This window comes from Macaca fascicularis, chromosome 12 (genome assembly GCF_037993035.2).
Source record: "Macaca fascicularis isolate 582-1 chromosome 12, T2T-MFA8v1.1".
Lineage (NCBI taxonomy): Eukaryota > Metazoa > Chordata > Mammalia > Primates > Cercopithecidae > Macaca > Macaca fascicularis.
In genome coordinates this window covers 7,948,871-7,970,410 of record NC_088386.1, presented here as the reverse complement: position 1 = coordinate 7,970,410, position 21,540 = coordinate 7,948,871, and the positions used below count along the sequence as shown (strand labels likewise).

Below are 21,540 nucleotides of genomic sequence, written 5' to 3'. Positions count from 1 at the left end.
GGTACTGTTTTGGTTTCTGATTGTCATGGGGCTACATGAATCTATGAGTGTGTTGAAATTCATCAAAGTCTTACTTTTTGATTTACAAAAAAAGTTTTACTGGAAGGCAATTTAAAACTAAAGTTTAAAAATAAATATTTTTTAAAAAGCTACATATAGAAGGTATAGGTCAAAGTAAATTTAAGTGATCTTCCAGTATTCTTTGACAGAGCAAATAGCATCTACAAGACAAAGAAAAACTTGAAGATTTGAGATTTAAAAAATGGTAAATGAAGATAATGCAATGAAATACAATGAAACGTTCAGAGTATTGTTTTTAAGCACAGCCATTTTCCCTACCTTATGTGACCCCAAATGTATGTTTTCTCTTTAGATGGCTGTCAAAATAGGTGTTATATCCTCAAAATAGGCTACATTTAAAGGGACTATCTCTTTACTTTTTGATCAGAATTGATCAGTTTTTAGAGAATTTTATATTGTCATTAATCATTAGGGGAAAAGCTAAAACTAATTTTTTTCAAAGATGGTTCAAAATAAGACTATGGACTGATTAAAGAGGAATTAAGTTCTGCTCTTATTTCTAGGATTCTGAAATTCACAGCAGTTGCCCATAAATATCGAAGGCAGATTCTTGAATTCCTCAGGGGTTTCATTTCACAGTTTTATATTATTTCTGATTAACATGCTAATGAAGAGTGAACTAATTCAATAGTAATATGTTAACATTCAGAAAGCAAGCTGATAATATGCTGTAGATAAATTCAGATTTCATTTAAGCTATTTCTTTTCTATCAGATTATTTTGGGTCATCAAATTCAGATAGAAGTTGTTTTATTTATGGCTTTCAAATTATAGTTTTTAAACAGAAATAATTAGAGTAAAGAAGATCTGCATAATAGTATTGGGGACTCAATAACATAGATATTGAATGAATAGTTTTTCTAATAAATGATAGAAAAAAAGACTTGTGGTTGGGTGTGGTGGCTCACGCCTGGGTGGGCAGATTGCTTGAGCCTGGGAGTTCAAGACTGGCCTGGGCAACATAGTGAGGCCCCATTTCTACAAAATATATATAAGATCAGCTGGATGTGGTGGTGCTCACCTGTAGTACCAGCTACTCAGGAGGGTGAGGTGAGAGGATCACTTGAGCCCAGGAGGCGGAGGTTGCAGTGAGCCATGATTATGCCACTGCACTGTAGCCTGGGTGACAGAGTGAGACCCTGTCTCAACAACAACAACAACAACAACAAATGAAGAAAAAATCTCCCTCAACACCGCCTCTCAAATTTCTTTGGATTTAACAGCTTTATTGAGATATTATATATATGTGTGTGTGTGTGTGTATATATATATACACAATTTTTCTATTAAAATGTTAAGTATAAAATTCAATAGATTATAGCATATTTATAGATTTATGCCACCATCAGTATAATCTAATTTTAGAATATTTTCATCACTACAAAAGTAGTATCACACCCATTTGCAGTTACTCTCCATTCCCCGCTCTGAACCCCACCTTTAGGCAATCATTAAATAGCTTTCCATCTCTATAGATTGGTTTATTGCAGACATTTCATAAAGATTGAATCACACCATATATGACCTATTGTGACTTGTTATTTAACTTATTGTTATGTTTTTGAAGTGTATACATGTTATAAAATGTATCAGTTCTTGTTTATGGCTGAACAATATTCTAGATCTGAAAGTATGACATTTTCTTTATACATTTATTGGTTAATAGACATTTGGGCTGTCTTCACATTTTGTCTATTAAAAAATTTTTTTTTATTTATATTTTTTGAGACAGAGTCTCACTCTGTCGCCCAGGTTGGATTGCAGTGGCACGATCTCAGCCCACTGCAACCTCCGCCCCCCTGGTTTAAGTGATTCCCCTGCCTCAGCCTCCCAAGTAGCTGGGATTACAGGTGCCTGCCACCATGCCTGGCTAATTTTTGTATTTTTAGTAGAGATGGAGTTTCATGATGTTGGCCAGGCTGGTCTCAAACTCCTGACCTTGTGATCTACTCGCCTCGGCGTCCCAAAGTGCTGGGATCACATGCGTGAGCCACCACAACCAGCCACATTTTGTCTATTTTTAATAATGCTATAAAATTCACTTACACACTTTGTGTGAACCTATGTTTTCACTCTCTTGGGTAGATACCTAGGATTGAAATTTTCGAGTCTTATTGCAGCTCTGTTGAACAGTTTAGAAAAATGTCCAACTATTTCCCAATGTGGATATATCATTCTACATAGCCACCAGAAAATTATAAGACTTAAAATTTTTCCATATCTTGCCAACACATTATTTTCTATTTATTATTGTAGCCATTTACTGGGTCTAAAGTGGTATCTCATTGTGGTTTTGATTTGTACTTTCTTGGTGACTGATCCTGTTGAAAATCATTTCATGTGCTTATTGGTTGTTTATGTATGGCAATCCTATGCCCATTTTAAAATTAGGTGATACATTTTTATATTTTGGGGGTGTAAGTGTTCTTTATATATTCCAGATTTAAATTGCTTATCACATAAATGAGTTTTATATATTTTCTCTCAGTCTGTGAATTGAGTGTTGACTTCCTCAATGCTGTGTACCAAAGAACACAAAGGTTTTCAATTTTGATAATCAAGAAACAACTTCAGATGCATGCAGAACATGTACACTACTAGGGGCATGTAAATAATAGCATTTATTGCTAGTTTGTAGTATGTTGAATCACAAAAACAAATGTGTCTTCTTTAACATAAGTTATGCACTTACTTAAAGTAGTGCACCCTCCCACAATGTTGGATTGCTGCTGATAAGGAAACGGTAGTGATAACATTTTGGTCTTACTTTCTGGCAGTTGTAGTTTGTGCTTATAAGGCTCTGAGTTTATCTTACTGTGATTCCTGAAATCAGGAGATGGCCAGGGAACATATAAAAATACTGACAACTCTTTAAGGAACTCCAGTTCTGTCTTTCTGAGGTGCATGATAAGATTGCACTTCCACATTCTTTCCAAACTTTGCCCATGTAACATCAGTAGAAGGGCAACAGTATTTCAACAGTAGTTGTTGACAAGGATCACCATTTCTCTTTTTTTCCATGGAGACAGGCAATGTTCCAGAGAGGGACTGCTCCAGCATCCTAGCTTGTAGAAAAAAGACAGCATAGAAAACAGAACCCTGGTTATTTTCAGAGGATGTGGTACATAAATATGAAATAACCCTTTGTTGTGTCAAAAAACTAAAATGCCATGGCTGTTTGTTTCTGCAGCATAACCTAGCTTCCTCAACATGGCAATCACAAAATTTACTAAGTATATGTGTCCTGTGGTCATAGATCATCTATTTCTTAAAATTACGTAGATATTTTATCTATATTTTGGATGTAGTGTGGCCAGAATTGGTGGATTCTTGGTCTCGGACCATCGCGGTGAGTGTTACAGCTCTTAAAGATGGTGTGTCCGGAGTTCGTTCCTTCAGATGTTCAGACGTGTTCACAGTTTCTTCCTTCTGGTGGATTTGTGGTCTGGCTGGCTTCAGGAGTGAAACTGCAGACTTTCGCAGTGAATGTTATAGCTCGTAAAAGCAGCGTAGACCCAAACAGTGAGCAGCAGGAAGATTTATTGTAAAGAGTGAAAGGAAAAACTTCCACCCTGCGTAATGCGACACCAGCCAGTTGCCACTGGCTAGTGCAGGCAGCTTGCTTTTCTTTCTTTATCTGGCCCCACCCACACCCTGCTGATTGGTCCATTTTACAGTGAGCTGATTGGTCCTTTTTACTGAGAGCTGATTGGTCCGTTTTGACAGGGTGCTGATTGGTGCATTTACAATCCCTGAGCTAGACACAAGAGTGCTGATTGTTGCATTTACAATCCTCTAACTAGACATAAACGTTCTCCAAGTCCCCACTACATTAGCTAGACAGAGAGTGCTAGACAGAAGAGTTCTCCAAGTCCCCACTAGGTTAGCTAGCTAGAGTACTGATTGGTGTGTTTACAAACCTTGAGCTAGACACAGAGTACTGAGTGGTGTATTTACAAACCCTGAGCTAGACACAGAGTGCTGATTGGTGCGTTTACAATCCTTTAGCTAGACACAGAGTGCTAGACAGAAAAGTTCTCCAAGTCACCACTAGGTTAGCTAGATACAAAGTACTGATTGGTGTGTTTACAAACCTTGAGCTAGACACAGAGTACCAATTGGTGTATTTACAAACCCTGAGCTAGACCTAGAGTGCTGATTGGTGCATTTACAATCCCTGAGCTAGATACAGAGTGCTGATTGGTGCATTTGCAATGCTTTAGCTAGACACAGAGCGCTACACAGAAAAGTTTTCCAAGTCCTCACTAGGTTAGCTAGATACAGAGTACTGATTGGTGTATTTACAAACCTTGAACTAGACACAGAGTGCTAGACAGGTTCTCCAAGTCCCCCCTAGGTTAGCTAGATACAGAGTCCTAATTGGTGTATTTACAAACCTGGAGCTAGACACAGGGTGCTGATTGGTGTAGTTACAGTCCCTTAGCGAGACATAAAAAGGTTCTCCAAGTCCCCACTAGACTCAGGAGCTCAGCTGGCTTCACCCAGTGGATCCCGCATTGGGGCTGCAGGCAGAGCTGCCCTCGGGTCCTAGGCCCTGCGCCCGCACTCCTCAGCCCTTGGGCAGTCCATGGGACCAGGCCCCCCGGCACAGGGGGCGGAGCTCGTCTGGGAGGGGCCGCTCAGGAGCCCACGGCGGAGGACGGGGGAGGAGGAAGGGGGAGACTCCAGCAAGGCGGGCTGCAGGTCCTGAGGCACGCTCTGCCAGGAGGCAGCTGAGGCCCGGCCCCGCTGAGGCCTGGGCGAGAATTCCAGCGCAGAGCCCGCGGGCCGGCACTGCTGGGGGACCCTGCACACCCTCCGCAGCTGCTGGCTCGGGTGCTAAGCACTTCACTGCCCGGGGCCGTGGCGCCAGCCGGCCGCTCCCATCGCGGGGCCTCGCGGAGACCACGCCTATCCGGAAGTCGCGCAGGCGCGCGAGGGCCTGGCGCAGCCCGTGCTTCCCGCCCCAGCCTCTCCCGCCACACCTGCCTGCAAGCAGAGGGAGCTGGCTCTGGCCTCGGCCGGTCGAGAGACGGGCTTCCACAGTGCAGCGGCGGGCTGAAGGGCTCCTCAAGCGCCGCCAGAGTGGGCGCCGAGGACGAGGAGGCGCCGAGAACCAGCGAAGACTGGGAGGGCTGCCAGCACGCTGTCACCTCTCAGTAACATAGTGTATTACTATAGATATAGTAGTTTGGCAGTTACTAAAATTCATAATCCTTAGTTGGGATCTACAGCCATTTCTGTCTGAATTCAAAGCTTCTACTCATCCCCCAAAATCTTGCTTTCTGGACCTGTAAGTACTTGTGAAAAATATTGGTGACGTTTAGAATTGGAATTGGAAATTTAAATAGTACTAAGTTTATTTTATCTTCCATTGCCTCCTCAAATAATACTTCTGTACAAAATATATAATTAATTTGAATCCACAGATTTACAAAATTGAATTTTGCAATCAATATGGTACAGTCATGACCCTCTATCTAGAAAACAAAACCAAGAAAATGAAATAATTTTCTCTTGCCTCTTTCTTGGAGAGAAGAGTATGTTTACATTTATTAGAAAGTCTTATTTGAGTTGTCCTTTATAAAAAATATAGATTTATTTTTAAAATCTATATACATTGAATAGGAGATATAATAATCATAACCGACTATAACCTACCATTTCGGGGACTTGACATTATACAAGTTTGTGCAGCTCTGGCTCCTTGCATCAAAGGATATATATTTGAAAACAATTTCTACACAGCAATTATTTGACAGGATTTATCAAAGTAAATTTTACAAAAACAAAAACCAATCAAAAACCACATAAAGATCTTTCTTAAATGTGAATTTCATATTGGACTTCTGAATGTAGGCTTCTTTTTTTTTTTTTTTGGCATTTCTCCCTTTGTATTTGTAAAGCTGTCCTGTAGCTCCCTTATTTCCTGTTTATTTGGTTACATCTTACTTCCCTAACTAGTGAGCGGACAAGCAACGTCACTGACACAGTCATCAGTGTATCCTCCAAAGAACATAGATCAGTAACTGGCATCACATTCATGATAAAGATAAGCTTTGGTATAATGCATTTTCATTTTTTAATGGGAACTGATATATTGTGGAGAGAATATGGACTTAGTAATCAGGAAGAACTGGGTTTGAAAACTGGCCCTGCCATGTATTAGGTGTGTCACTGTAGGAAGGGTTGTGTAAGCCCTTTTCTTGATCTGTAAAATGGGGATACTAGCATTTGGCATGATAGGCTGTTTTGAGGATTAAAACAAATGATGTTTTAAAGTAGCCCATTCAGTAATTGAGATTTTACATTTTACAAATGAAAGAATAAAGCTCAGAGAAGTAAAGGTCATGCAACTTGTTATTGCAAAGTCAGGAGACTTAATTTCTAATCTTCTTTATAAGATTATGTCTTGCTGTTCATATAACCCTGCCGCCTTTCCTCAAGGGAAAGTCAATCTCTTTTGCCCTGAAAATTCAAATTTATGCATACTCTGACCTACAGAACCCTTATTTTAAGATGTCAGTTAGATAACACATTCTGTTACATGATTTAATTAATATCTGAGGTCCAAGAATTTGTAGTTTGAATTATGCTTCATTGTTATAAGGTGATCATATGATCCAAATATGGCCTATCTGGTTTAAGACATGGAGCTTTCAAGAGTGAAAGATGATGAAACAAATACTAAACCAGTTAAAATACCTGGACAAGAGCAAAACCGAACTGTTCCAAGGAAGCTAGGACATATAATTATCCTATGTACAGGATAATTATAATAAAATTGAAGTGGCAGCCTTAGAAATAGGTTAATTACCTCAACTTTAAGTAAGCCTAATAGTATCTAATTTGAGTGGAAAATGAGAAAAAGAGACATTAATGAGTTATTAACTAGTAGTTAAGATCATTATTATGGTACTCGTGAAACTTCCCAGCTAAAATATCTGAAAATATGGCCAACTATGGCAATACAAGAGCAATGTTTGTGTCAACTGCTCAGAAACAAATGAGCAAGCTCTTTTCTCACATTGTACAAATGAAGCCTGCAATGTATTTTCAACATACGGAGGTGTATTTTCTGACATCAGCGGCTGAGAAGAGTGCATGTGTGAGTTGGGGAGACCCCCTTGTTTTGAACAGATTAGCAAAAAATTCATCTTAGTCCCCTTCAAGTTTCCAAAGCTTACAATGGGTTTCTAAAATGACTGCCTAGCTCATTACTTCTCTATAGTTAAAAGAAAAGCACATCCATGCTTGTTAATGTTTGGTTTTTACAGGACATATGTGCTCATGTGCTCAATAGCATGCCCAGATTTGCATTGAGGATGAGTTTTCTGGGCCTCTTCTAGTAACATATGTAGTTATTATTGACTTTTTCATGGCCAAAAAACAAAACCAAAAATATTTTGAAAGTCAAATAGCTCAGATATAAATCTTTGAGATTAAAAAATCTCAAAACTTCTATATAACATTCAGGATTAATAATCTAAAATAATTATCATCTCAAAATTACATTACCAAGTTTAATTAATGAACAGAGGCATATCTACCATTGGGCATTATATATAATTTTATGGATAATAAATGGATAGAGTATTTCTCTGTGTCACCTCCATGATGGGGACTATCTGAATTCTGCCTTATTCACTGTTGCCAAGACCTGAATCTTAAGAAACAGTCATACATTTGTTCAATGTGTAAACAATGAATAAATGAAAGTTTGGATTGGTTTTAGTGGCACATTCTTTCCCTTTCTTGCATATAGAACTTGGACAGGCAGCTGCTTGACAGTCAGGTGTTACATGTGGTTCATGTTTCTGACAATCTAGTAAACAAGTTTTTATTCTCTTTGTATCAATGCATCCTGTGCCAGTGCAAACCTATTTCCCGGGTCCTTGGGCATAATGTACTACAGTTGACACTCATCAGTTAAGCAAAAATATTAATATTATATATTGGGTAGAATGCTCAAATATTAGTATTATACGTATGTTTAATATTATAAACTCAGTATTATAATCTCCATTTCACACATGATCATACTGCGACTCAGAAATATTCAGTGACTTGCTAAGGTCATATGTAAAGTTATAATATACAGAAATTGTATTTATCTCATTCAAAGTTTATGCTATTTTCACAAGGTCACTTTGTTTTTTTCTAGGAAAAAACAAGTCTTCGATTGCGGTGCTGGAAGCTTTGAAAAGGTAATGTTAAACTGAAGTAACTAAAACATCTAGAGATTGATGAATATTCCCACCTGATCCTCACTTTGTTAATGAAAGCACAGAATTTGGAAGGTCTAGACAAGATTATTGAAAAAATACAATACACACGTATCTAATTTTGGAAAGTAAACTTTATAGCTCTTTCGTAGTCAGGGCTTTGGCAATGTGTTTATAGCCTCAACAGCTACAATAATTTTAAGAATGATCAAGTTTTACCCTGCAGAAAAGTTAATTCATTTTCGACAATGTTTTAGTGAAATTAAGTGGCAGATTATTTTTTAATTAATCAGAATTTTAATGTTTCTGTTTTATAACGTTGAATGCATTTCTAAGGGAGCCACTATGTCACACACACACACACACACACACACACACACACACACACACACACACAGAATAAGAAAAATAGAATGGTTCCACTTTGATATTCTTGGGCTCTAGTTCCTTGCTGAGCTTGGAAGTATTAACTTTTCAACATCTTAATGTTCTTACGGTTTCTGCAAAGATCTATATTCTTTATTTGTTAAGTGCCTAAGAACATTTGTTTATATAAAGGGAGTCTTAAAGGATTAGATGTGAAATGTTTGCCTGGTTTAGAGAAACATGGATCTTTTCACGTAAGTAGATATGCCACCAGCAAAAAACGTACTGAAAAATAAAATGTTCACTGTGTCCAGTATTTTTTTTAGTAACTCTAAATTTATTTATAGAATTTGACTTTCTAATCATTGTCAGTGTACCTGTTTTATGGCAAGCAAGGGCACCCAGAGGGATAATTCATTTTAATCAAATTTAACATTTCAGGAATAACCATATAAACAAAACAGCCAGCCCATTACATTGTAGACATTGGGTAGACAGATGATTACACTGCTAAGCTGTTTTACCTTGAAACTAACTCTCAGTGGTTGAAATGTTGATTTATTTCCTAGAAACTGCAATTTTTTTCACTGTAGAATAATTCTCAAGAATCTAGAAACTTTGGAATAAAATCTGAATACTTTAAATAATTATTTTTACATTATTGATTGACCTATACCATTTGTCCAACAATGGACTTCACAATAAAATTTCAAGTAAGACCTAAACATATCAATGCAAATGCAAATAAAATGGTAATAAAATAAAGAGGGTAAAGACAATAAATACACATATTCACATACATACACGTGGGTTTATGAGATCAAAAAAGAAACCCAGTGTGTCATACTGTAAAGTATAGATTGATTTGATCAGGAACCTGAAAATGAAATCCCCCACATTCTTTTCTCCTTCAACCTCATTTTGACATAATTGGCACCAGACACCTATGTTATGGATATACTTACAATTCCTTAATTTAATTTTTTTTGCCTCTTTGCACATATAGGTCCTGCTTCTGTATCTTTCAGTTTGTCCTGAAACTTCACATCACCTATTTATAAATAACCAAAATTCCTCTATGATTTTCTGTTTCACATAGGGTAATAAATATAGGCATGTGTAAACAAGGTATGAGACATATGAAATTAAGAGCAGAAAAAAAAGGACAATCTTTTCACTAAATGGTGTTGGAACCATTAGGTATAATATAAAACAAATAAAAATTGATTCCTACCTCTATCATTCCCCAAATCAATTTTAGGTAGAAAAAGCAAAACAATAAAATTCTTTTAAACAAGAACACAAAAAGCATGAATCATAAGGAGAAAGCAGACAGCCTTCAATGAATGAATGGAGGAAGATAGTCAATTTTGAATGGATTGACTATCCTGAAGGGCAAAATATGATTACACTTAAATGTTAATTAATTTAGTTATGTGTTTCTAGTACCCAATATAAAGCTGAGGCTGTGACTTTTGTGTTATATGTTGTTGCTGTGGTTACATCTCCAATAAGCTTTCCTGAAAGGGCAAAGGGAAGAAACTTACTGAATGCCTGAGAGGGCAATTATATAAGAGAGTTGTCTGTTGGAAGTGAGGCCGTAAGCAGGGTGCGGCAGCCAAATCACTAAATATGGGAAAAGAGGACCCAAATCTCACTTACTACCTATGTTCTGCTCTGATACATTCTACTCTGCTTTCCCTCCAAGTGGTTAAACCCAACCAGAAGTTAAACAGAACAGGAGTTTTTGTATTCCATAGAAATCAGTTTCTCAAGACAAACAGCAGCATGATCAAAGGTACAAAGTGGATCTAGAACAATATGGGAGTGTAAAGTTCTGAGAATAGCCAAGACATTCATGAAGAAGATTGAGTAGGAAGAATTTGTTCTATCAAATATAAAGATTTCTCATAAGGCTACCCTAATTAAGACAAAATGGCATTGGCACAAGTTAGACAACTAGGCCAATGAAACAGAATAAAGAGACTAGAAACAGACCTATGCCTAAGTAGACACATAACGATGTAGATGCCTTTGCAGAACAGTAAAAGTAGCAATCAGAGGAGAGAAAGAGAGAGAAAAGAAAGGAAAAGTAAAAAGATACTGAGGCAACCAGGTATTGTATGGGGGAAATATAAGACTTAGACTGACCTCATACATTCCCCAAATTTAATTTGAGGTGGATTGTAGAACTACCTATAAAAGGCAAAACAATAACAGTTTCTAAAATAGGATACTAAAAGTATGGATCATAACTTATGAGAATCTAGATATTACTTTTACATAAAATTTAAGAAATCCTGTCTATTCAAAAAGACCGTGAAGTTCAATGCATACGTCAGAAAGACTAAAAAGACAAATTTTATATACAAAAGGTATAAAATAACTCTATACATCAAGAAAAAAATATAATGAAATATGGTCAATATACTTAAAAAGATACTTTACAAAAGTGGATATTGAAGTTTTCAAGTAATGTATGAAAAAAAGTACTTAATTGGGAGCAAGGACAATTCATCCATAGGAACAGAAGGGAATATAGATTTTATAGATCCAGGTTCATATTAGTGGCTATATGTATGGAAGAGGTATCATGGTTACCTTCTTATTGCTGTTATTTTCTCACTGAAATAAGGAATAAGGTCAATGACTGATAGTGAAGATGCTGAGAGGAAGTTCTGGGGGACTGAAAAGAAAGCAAAAATTAATAATCATCTGAAAGGGTGGAAACTATAGTAGATCAGGACAATGGAGTCAGAATGAAGAGATGACTTGATGGTAGTTAGCATGAGCTTAAGATGAAATCATTTAGAATCACTGTGAGTTTTTCTTCAGATCCGTTCACATGATCATGTGGAACACTAAGATTTGAGATATTTAACCAGAATTGAAATTCTGTGAATGGATGAAGACTAGACAGGAGCTAATGTTATAGGAAATAGACTGTAATAGCTGACCGTAAGATTTAAACTATTAAGAAGAGAAGTGGGGGAAATGAGCTGGGGCGGGGGTATGAAGAACAGTGAAACCACCAAGAATCTGCACAGTATTAGTTGGAGAAAGTCCCAGCCACCCAGGAGTTAGAATCTTAATGAACCTCGATATTTAAATAAATGTGGATTACTCGCTGGCAGAGTCTCCTGTCAATTCAAACCGAGTGTTTTTTTGTTTTGTTTCTGTTTTTTGTTTGTTTGTTTGTTTGTTTTTAGAAGGAGCTAGAGTGATTTAGATTCAGTGTAAATATTAAGAAGGGTACCTGGTTTTTCACTAGTCCAGCGGCAGAAGAAGTAAGAGAGAGAGAACAGTGAAGTTTTGCAAGGGCTAAAGGAAATGTGGTGTCTTCAAGAGAAGGAGGTATGAAGGAGATCAAGAAGGTTAAGGAATATTTAAAGAAGTGAATGAAGAAATATAAACGCAGTTTCCCCTCTCTGGAAAGAATGCTATCACAAAAGGCTAAGTGAGAGTGACTTAGGGAAGTTAACAGTGAGATGACAGATGGTGGCCAGATTCAGAATAGATTTTTAAGGCAAAGCCAAAAGGATTTTCTTGCACATTGAAAGTGGCCTATGAATAAAAGAGAATAATCACAGATGATTCTGTATACTTGAGCCAGAGATCTGAATTATTACTGTCTTTGACTGAGATAGGGCAGGCTAGGGGAAGGACAGCATATAGAGAGAAATAGAATTTGAAATTTGAGTATATGAATTTTTAGGTTCCTATTAAACAAAGGGCTGGTGAGATGAAAAATAGATGGACAAGGTCAGGAAAGCAGTTGATAGGATCAGCATATACCCAGAGTGTATTTTTACCTTTTAATGTGAAAGATACTTACCGAAAAGTACATAAAATATATATGTAAATTTAAATAGATATCCATAAAGCAAACACCAATTTACATCTAGATAAAGAAATAGAACACTACCAGAACCCTAGAATCTCCTCACCCGATATGCCTTTATCTAATCATAAACCCCTCCCTCAAATCCAACCGAGGAAATTACAATCCTGAAATAAAATGTGGTACTAAATTTTTTATTTGCTTCATGTTTATATCTGTAAATGCATTCCTAACCAATACAAGTTAGTTTTGCTTGCTTTTGAAATGTGCTTAAATGGAATCACTATGTATACGCAATTTCAACTTGCTCCTTTTGCTCAACATTAGTTTGTGGGCCTTATCCATGCTGTCGTATATAGCTTTAGTTCATTATTTTCCTCTATGTACTCTTTCACAATTTATTCAGTGTGGATAGACGTTTGGCAGATGATATATATGACTTTTTGTGTTGATTTGACAAGCAGTGTTTCCAAAAACATTATCGTATGAGTATTTTGGTGGCCATATATTTCGTTATCTTGAGGCTTAAAAGTTGGAATTACTGAGTCACAACATTGCAGGACTTTTCCTTAGTTCAGCTAAAGACAGGGTCCTTGTCACAGGGGCACCAAAAAGTAAGCTAGCAGACGATTTGAAGGGTGATCTAGGGCAGGGTTTTATTGGGTGAAAAAGAAGAAAAGGGGAAACAGAGACTCTTAGCGAAGCAAGAGAGTATGCTTCCTGCCCGTGGGCTTCCGGCCTCAGATTGAATTCCAGGTTCCACCCAGGAAGAGAAGGGGCCAGGTTCCTCCTGGCTGAGAACAGAGTGAACTTCTGTGACCCACCCCAGTGTGCACTCTTCTCAATGCACAGGTCATTTGAAGGCTCTGCCAGGGAGCCCTTCCCACTTGGCTGTCTCAATAAGTCAAGAGATTATCTTCAAGATCACTAAGCAATCAAATTTCATTCTCTACTTTTTTTTTTTAGTAGCTTGCATTCCCGATTGTGTATGAGAATTTCCTTTGCTACGAAAATTTAATTATTGCAAATTTGGTGTATTTTATTGTGGTTTTATTTTACTTACTTTGGGGCAGATATTCTTTTAAGCTAATGAAGTTTGAGTTTCCATGCTCAATGGAAATGCTTCATGGTGATGACCATCACTGTTATGTATGGATTAGGTGATTGCTAGCAGTCTATGTGTAAGGAATGACTTCCAGGAATATTTTGTACTGATTTACCCCATACCACATCATGTAGATGCTGAGTTATCACGAGGACACTGAGTCAAAGGTTTTACCATGTGCATGTACTAAACAGCTGACACTTTAAAACATGTGTTTTAAAGTGTATAAAGAATACTTTTAGAAAAATAAGTTAACTGAAGATTAAAAACAGAAATAATCGAATGTTGAATATTAACAAAACAATAAAATAATGAATATGGGTGTTTAAATCAATATGTATATATTTTTCTGGTATCAAAAGCACATTGTAACACCAATTTTTGTTCAGATTATACGAAAAGTGATGATTCATTAAACGATAGCTTTGAGACCGCCTTTAACAAGTACATTCAAATAAATAAAAGAGTTGAATTCTCAGTAGAAGTAGTAAATAAGTCTTTTGGTTACTTGATTAAATAATTAAAAATATTGAATCATATAAACATTGAGAAAAAATAACTATCTTGCTAATTTGACTTGGAATATTGACATTAGAAAATATTTTATAGTATTCTACTCTGAGGGCATCAATGAACAACTGGTAGAAGAAAATGTTCCTCAGCAAGCACATTTAAGTTGTCCTTAAGTCTTACAGCTGATATATCAAACAAACTTAATAGAGATCTCTCAATTAGGACATAATATTATCAATTACAATTATGAAACTGAAAGAAACAGTTTCAAACTATCAACTAAAATGATTATCAATAATGCCACAGAAAACATAGATCATCTTTATAACCTACAGAAAAATATTTCAAAATCCATGTCATATGAGGAGTCTATCAAAAGCAGGTAGTCAAAACATGTACAAAAAATAGTATACAATTTGTGTGTCAGGCAGTTAGTTCATACACACACACACACACACACACACACACACACACATTGTATTGGTACAAGACTGGATAATTTATAAAGGAAAGAGGTTTAATTGACTCATAGTTCCACATGGGTGGGTAGGCCTCAGGAAACTGACAAGCATGGCAGAAGGGAAAGGTACTTCTTACATGGCAGCAGGTGAGAGAGTGAGCAAGAACAGGGAAAACTGCCTTATAAAACCCTCAGATCTCGAGAACTCACTCACTGTCATGAGAATAGCATGGGGGAAACCGCTCCCATGATCCAGTCACCCTAGACCAGGTCCCTCCTTCAACAAATTCAAAATGAGATTTGAGTGGGGACAAAAATCCTAAACATATCATACATGTTTTTTTTTTCTGGATTTGAATATAATTTATGACATTTATCATCTTTTTGAAATTGTGCCTAATTTCTAATGCAGAAGTTTATTTTCTACAGATTCTCTAAAATAAAATTCAGTCTCCTAGAATTCTAACCATGTTCCTTTCTACATAATTCCTCATTTACTGTGTTTGGCCTCCTTTTGATACAGCCTTTGGCCATTTTTACCTCTTGCTTTTATAATGCTGTACGTGTCCCTTCCCCACTTTCTCTATTAAAATATCTGGCTTGGCCGGGCGCGGTGGCTCAAGCCTGTAATCCCAGCACTTTGGGAGGCCGAGACGGGCGGATCACGAGGTCAGGAGATCGAGACCATCCTGGTTAACACGGTGAAACCCCGTCTCTACTAAAAAATACAAAAAACTAGCCGGGCGAGGTGGCGGGCGCCTGTAGTCCCAGCTACTCAGGAGGCTGAGGCAGGAGAATGGCGTGAACCCGGGAGGCGGAGCTTGCAGTGAGCTGAGATCCGGCCACTGCACTCCAGCCTGGGTGACAGGGCGAGACTCCGTCTCAAAAAAAAAAAAATAATAAAATAAAATAAAATATCTGGCTTATTCTTACTGATTTCTTTGTATTCTTTATATAATGAATTCTAGTCTGTCATTATATCAATATATACCCATACATATATATTTATATACTTATGTAGAATATTGTGAATTGACTACTTTTTACTCTGTTTAGGATGTTCTTTGATTAATAGAACTTTTTAGTTTTGATGTGGCTGAATTTATTATAACTTGTGATAACTTACTGCTTTTATTTTTCTTTAAAGAAGTTGTTCCCTGTGTAATAGTGATGAAGATATTCTCCTATATTCTCTTTTTATTTTATAGCTTTTCTTTCACCTTACCTGTACAGTCTACCTGGACTTGAGTTTTGTATATTGGTATGAACTTCAGATCCTATTTAACAGACAAATAAGCATAGACAAATACCTCATCAATATTAATAGAAAAGCTTCTCTGTCCTTTTCTTAATAACTGCCAGTGCCATATATCTCATTGGCAAAGTTCTCATTAAGTATATGGTTCCATGTAAGTTCCTTTCTTGTGCCATTGTTATTTTTTTAAATATCTGAACTAATGGCAAATCATCTCAAATACTATAGTTTTAACACAATTCTTGTAATCTAGGATAGCACATAGCCTGTTTACATCTTCAGATGTATCTGGATTGTGTCCCTTTGCACTTTGACATAAACCTAACTTAGCAAGTTATTGTAATTACACTGAATCTATAAATAAATTTTAGGAGAGCTAACAATCACCATATTAAGTCCTGTAATCTATGAATTCGTAAATCTTTTTTTTGTTTTTGTTTGTTTGTTTGTTTTTTGGAGATGGAGTCTCACTCTGTAGCCCAGGCTGGAGTGCAGTGGCACAATCTCAGCTCACTGCAAGCTCTACCTCCTGGGTTCAAGTGATTCTCCTGCCTCAGCCTCCTGAGTAGCTGCAATCACAGGTGCCCACCACCACGCCCAGCTAATTTTTTTTGTACTTTTAGTAGAGACAGCGTTTCACTGTGTTAGCTAGGATGGTCTCAATCTCCTGACCTTGTGATCCACCTGCCTCGGCCTCCCAAAGTGCTGGGATTACAGGTGTGAGCCACCGCACCCGGCCAGGAAATGGACAAATTGCATACAACCCTCCTTGCTTGAATCAGGAAGAAACAAAAATCCTAAACACACCATAACAAGCAAGAAGATTGAATCAGTAATTTTTTAAAAAAATACTGCCAACACAAAAAGCCCAGGGCCAGGTGGATTTACTACCAAATTCTACCAGAAATTGAAAGAATAATTGGTATCAACCCTACTGAAACTATTTTAAAGGATTGAGAAGGAGAGAATTCTCCCTAACTCATTCTATGGAGTCAGTATCATCCTGATACCAAAACCAAGAAAGGGTGTAACAAAAAAGAAAACTTCGGGCAATACCCCTGATGAATGTTAAGTTTTAATCATAGATTTAGCCTTTTCTTGAATCATTCTTTCTGTATGTTTAGTATACCTTCTATTTGGGATTGCATTCCTTCTTCTGAAAGTGCTTTCTTGAAATTTTCTTTTAATAAAGTTATTCTGTTATCAAATTCTTCAGTTTTGTTGGCTAGAAATTGTCTTTAATTTGTTTCTCAAAAGACTCTTTTCCCTGGGTATAAAATTCTACACTGGAAGTACTCGTAAGATAATAAAAATATTTTTTTATTATTTTCCAGCTTCTATTAATATTGCTATTCTATCATTACATGAAAGTGAATGTGTCTTTTTGTCTCCGGCTCCTATTAAGATTTTCTTTGTCATTATTGTTCTGCTGTCTCCCCTGTTAGATGCACCTCATTTTCATCATGTATTTTCAGTATTGCTTCCGACCCAGTCTCTGTCTCCTCCAATCATTTAATCACTTTCTCCACGTTTTTTCTCCCATCTTTCTATTGTCTTTTCTGAATTCTTGGAGATTGTTTTGATTTATCGTCACAGATTCTTTCTTAAGTGTTCTTTATCTACTAGTAAACCCATACATTATGTTTTTAAATATTGGCTATTGCATTTTTTAGAGCACATATTTGATTCTTTTTTTCAAATCTATTTGGTAACATAGTTTCCTGGTCCTTGGAGAAATATTCAAGCTAATTTCTTAAACTAAATTTATATCCTATGGATTTTTTTGTAATTTTTGTTGTTGCTTATTTGTTTTATGTCCTTTAGTTTTAGACATATGATCAGGTTTTAGCTATAGCACCTCAGGACGGCCGTGCAATTCTGAGCCACAGTATTTATTCTTCCTGTTTGTTGTGATGTGGTGGATGGAACTTTTAGGTCTGGTTTATCTTTACCCCGTACATTACAGTTCCTTTGTGCCTTCAGCCAAATGTGAGAAGGATGTTCTACTGACTAAAAGTGTTTGACTTGTGATTCCTGCTAGCTTTGTGGCCATCAAAAACAAAATTTCCATATGTTCAGGGAAATTATTTTGAGTATGTAAAAAGGATATTTAACGATTATAGAAAAGTTCTCTCTAAAGAAATTGTAAAATGTTGTTTGAAATTTCTGACTACATAATGAAAATATTTACTGGTTATATAAAAGTTCCCCTTTAAACATTTCTGTTAAATTTAAAATTACCTGTGATTTTTTCTTATGGGGAGCTGGCTGTTGTGGTACACCTTTATCATAATGCTAATATGTAATTTTCTAATTAAGGTTCTATATATTCTACAAATTTGTTTTTTTATTTTCTGTTTACTTAAATTACTTGGATTGCTAAAGCTTTCCAAATAGTTTGGAGTTTACCCATTAGTACTCCACCGATTAAATATACACTAATAATCCAAATAATATATTATTATGCCCATATAAGAAAGAATAAGTAAGATCTGAAAGTTTCAATTTGAAATTACCTTTTGATATTAAGATGCAAATATAATAAATTCTGTCATAGTATTACTTTTAAAGCAATTTCTAGTTGTAAGTCATGTCAGGTTATTTGTACAAAACCTTTTAGTGAAAAACAATAAAAATTCTGAATAAAAATAGAGTTTAAAATATTTTACTTAAAATATTAAACCATTAAAGATAATCTAAATAAGCTGCCCAGAGTCCAGTGAAAAGCTAGAATGTAGACAGAGAGTATTCTGAGTAGACACGTTGACTTGCTTATATGATATTTATTGATATGATATATAAGAAATCAAGGAGACCCAGGCAACTCTTTTGAATGGAATTGGGCTGATTCATCTCTGGTTTGTGGAGTAAGAGCCAGGTTAAGTCTGAGCCACTGCAACTGCTGCCTCTGTCTTTGCTTTACCGCAGCGGCAAGACAAAGGTCTGCACTGTGGCCTTGCGCCCCTGTTGGCCTTCCGGAGAGTCACATCACACAGGAAAATTACACCTGCCAGAAATAGCAAGAACTTTCGGTAAGAAGAAATTTGTCAAACAAGAAATTGAAGCTGAATGCCTTAAGAATTGTAGTTACTGACCAGAAATATAGACAGACTTCTTAGACTCGGAGAAGATATGCCTGGACTGGGTCATGGCCACCTACAGATGCTCCTGTAGTGGAAACAGCAGAACAAGTCTGTATTGCTTCCCTGGCACTGTTAAAAATGTTAAAGCAAGGTGATGCTGGTGTTCCAATGGAAGTTATGGGTCTGAAGCTTGGAAAATTTGTTGATTATTATACCATCAGAGTGATTGACATGTTTGCTATGCCACAGATGTCAGTGTGGAGGCATTTGATCTAATGTTCCAAGCTAAAATGGTGCATGTATTGAATCAGACAGGAGAGCTTGAGATGGTTACTGGTTGGCATCACAGTCACCTGGCTTGATTGCTGGGGTTTCTGGGGTGGATATCAGTACTCAGCAGAGTTTTGAAGCCTTATCAGGGGGATCTTTAACAGGTGGTTGTGGATTCCATTCAGAGTGTAAAAGGGAAGGTTGTTAGTGATGCCTTCAGGTTGATCAATGCTAATATGATGGTACATGAACCAAGACTAACAACTTCAAATATGAGTCACTTAAGCCATCTATTCAGGCATTAATTAATGGATGAAACAGACATTATTACTCTATTACTATTAACTATCTGAAAAATAAACTGGAATAGAAGATGTTGCTAAATTTGCATAAGGAGTTGAATGGAAGATTTGACACTTCAGGATTACATGAACATTGTAAATACGATGATTTAGTATTAAAATAGATGCTAGAATTAGCCAAGAATTACAAAAAGGCTGTAGATGAAGAAGATGAGATGACATCTAAACAGCTGGCAATAAAGAGTGTTGGCTAGCAGAACGCTAATGTCATTTGGAGGAACAAGTGGATTTAGGCATGACTTCAAATATTGTTTAGCAGCTATGTTGAATACTGTTGTGTTTAATTGAAACAACAAAAAATTTATTAGTGATACTTTCAGTATACATTTCTGTTCCTAATGCTCAAAATTAAGGGACCTCTAAAGACGTATTTGGTTAAATGTAAGACATTTGGCATCATTTGTAGCACCGTAATCTTCAGTCTCAGCTATGCAATTATTTTTGTTTCTTTAGTCAGGGTCTTTGCAGATTCTAAAGTTATATAATAATTCATAAAAGTGGATGTATTTTGTTAATATCCCATTTAATATTTGCAAAAAGCAGTACTACAAGTCTATTTTGATTGTTGCTTACTAAATAAAATATATTTACAATTTGAAAAATAAAAGTCAGTTGGTAGTAGATGTGTGGATATATTTCTGGGCTCTCTATTTTGTTCTGTTGATCTGTGAGTCTGTTTCTCTGTCGATACCATGATGCTTGGTTACCATAGCTTTGTAGTATATTTAGAAATCAGGTAGTGCAATGCTCCTAGCTTTGTTTTTGTATGTTTGTCTTTCAAAAAAGAAACACAAGATTATTTTGATTATTCAGGGTCTTTTTTAGTTCCATACGCATTTTAAGATTTTAAAAATATATTTCCGTGAGGAATGTCATTAGTAGTTGATAGACATTGTATTGAACATATAAATCACTTTGGCTGGTATGGACATTTTAATAATATTAATACTTCTAATTCATAAATAAAGAATTTTTTACTATGTGTTTCCTCTTCAGTTTCTTTCATCAATGTTCTATAGTTTTCATGTAGAGGTCTTTCACTTCCTTCAATAAATTAATTTCTAGGTGTCTTTTTTCTTTTTTAACTATTGGATTTTTTTTCATTTTTTTATAGATTGATCACTGTTAGTTTATAAAAATTCTACTGATTTTGCATATTGATTTGTATCCTGCAGTTTTACTGAATAAGTTTATTAGCTAAGAAATTTTTGTAGTCTTTAGGTGTTTCTAAATACAAGGTTATATCACATGCAAAAAAAAAAAAAACCAAAAAAACCAGAGAGAATAATTTGACTTTTTCCTTTGTAGTTTGAATGCCCTTTATTTCTTCCTCTGGCCTAATTTTTCTGTCTATGACTTCTGGTATTGTGTTGAATAGAGCTGATGAAAGTGGGTATCCTTGTCTTGTTTCGGACCTTAGAGGAAAGGTTTACAACTTTTTACCATTTCATATAACGTTACTTGAGGGTTTCTCATATATGATCTTTATTGTGTTGAGGTACATAGCTTCTATGCCTGATTTGTTGAGAGTTTTTTTTATGAAGGAATGTTGAACTTTGAAAAGTGCTTTCTCTGCTTCTATTGACATGACGATAAGTTTTTATCCTTCATTCTGTTAATGTGATATATCACATTGATTAATTTGCATATGTTAAGCCGACCTTACATTTCTGGAATAAATCTCACTTGATAATAAGTGAATTATCTTTTTAATGTGTTGTTGAATTCATTTTACTCATATTTATTTTGAGAATTTTTGCATTTATGTTTTCTTCTTGTATCCTTGTCTAATTTTGATAGCAGGGTAATGTACTTGGTGGTTTCTTCAGATTTGCATTTTCTATTTTTTCATAAGTCCATCATACTAGGTTGTATGTGTCCAGAAATTTATCCATTTCTTCTAGGTTTTCTAATTTTTCAGACAGTAATTGTTCTTAATATTCTATTATGATTTTTTTGTATTTCTGTGATAAGAGTTT

At 36.0% G+C, this 21,540-nt stretch overlaps 1 pseudogene; it reads left to right on the top strand.

Annotated features, from left to right (window-relative positions):
- The first annotated feature begins 262 nt into the window (after positions 1-262).
- Positions 263-19,978, top strand: LOC102119595 (26S proteasome non-ATPase regulatory subunit 14-like; annotated as a pseudogene).
- The last annotated feature ends 1,562 nt before the right edge of the window (positions 19,979-21,540 follow it).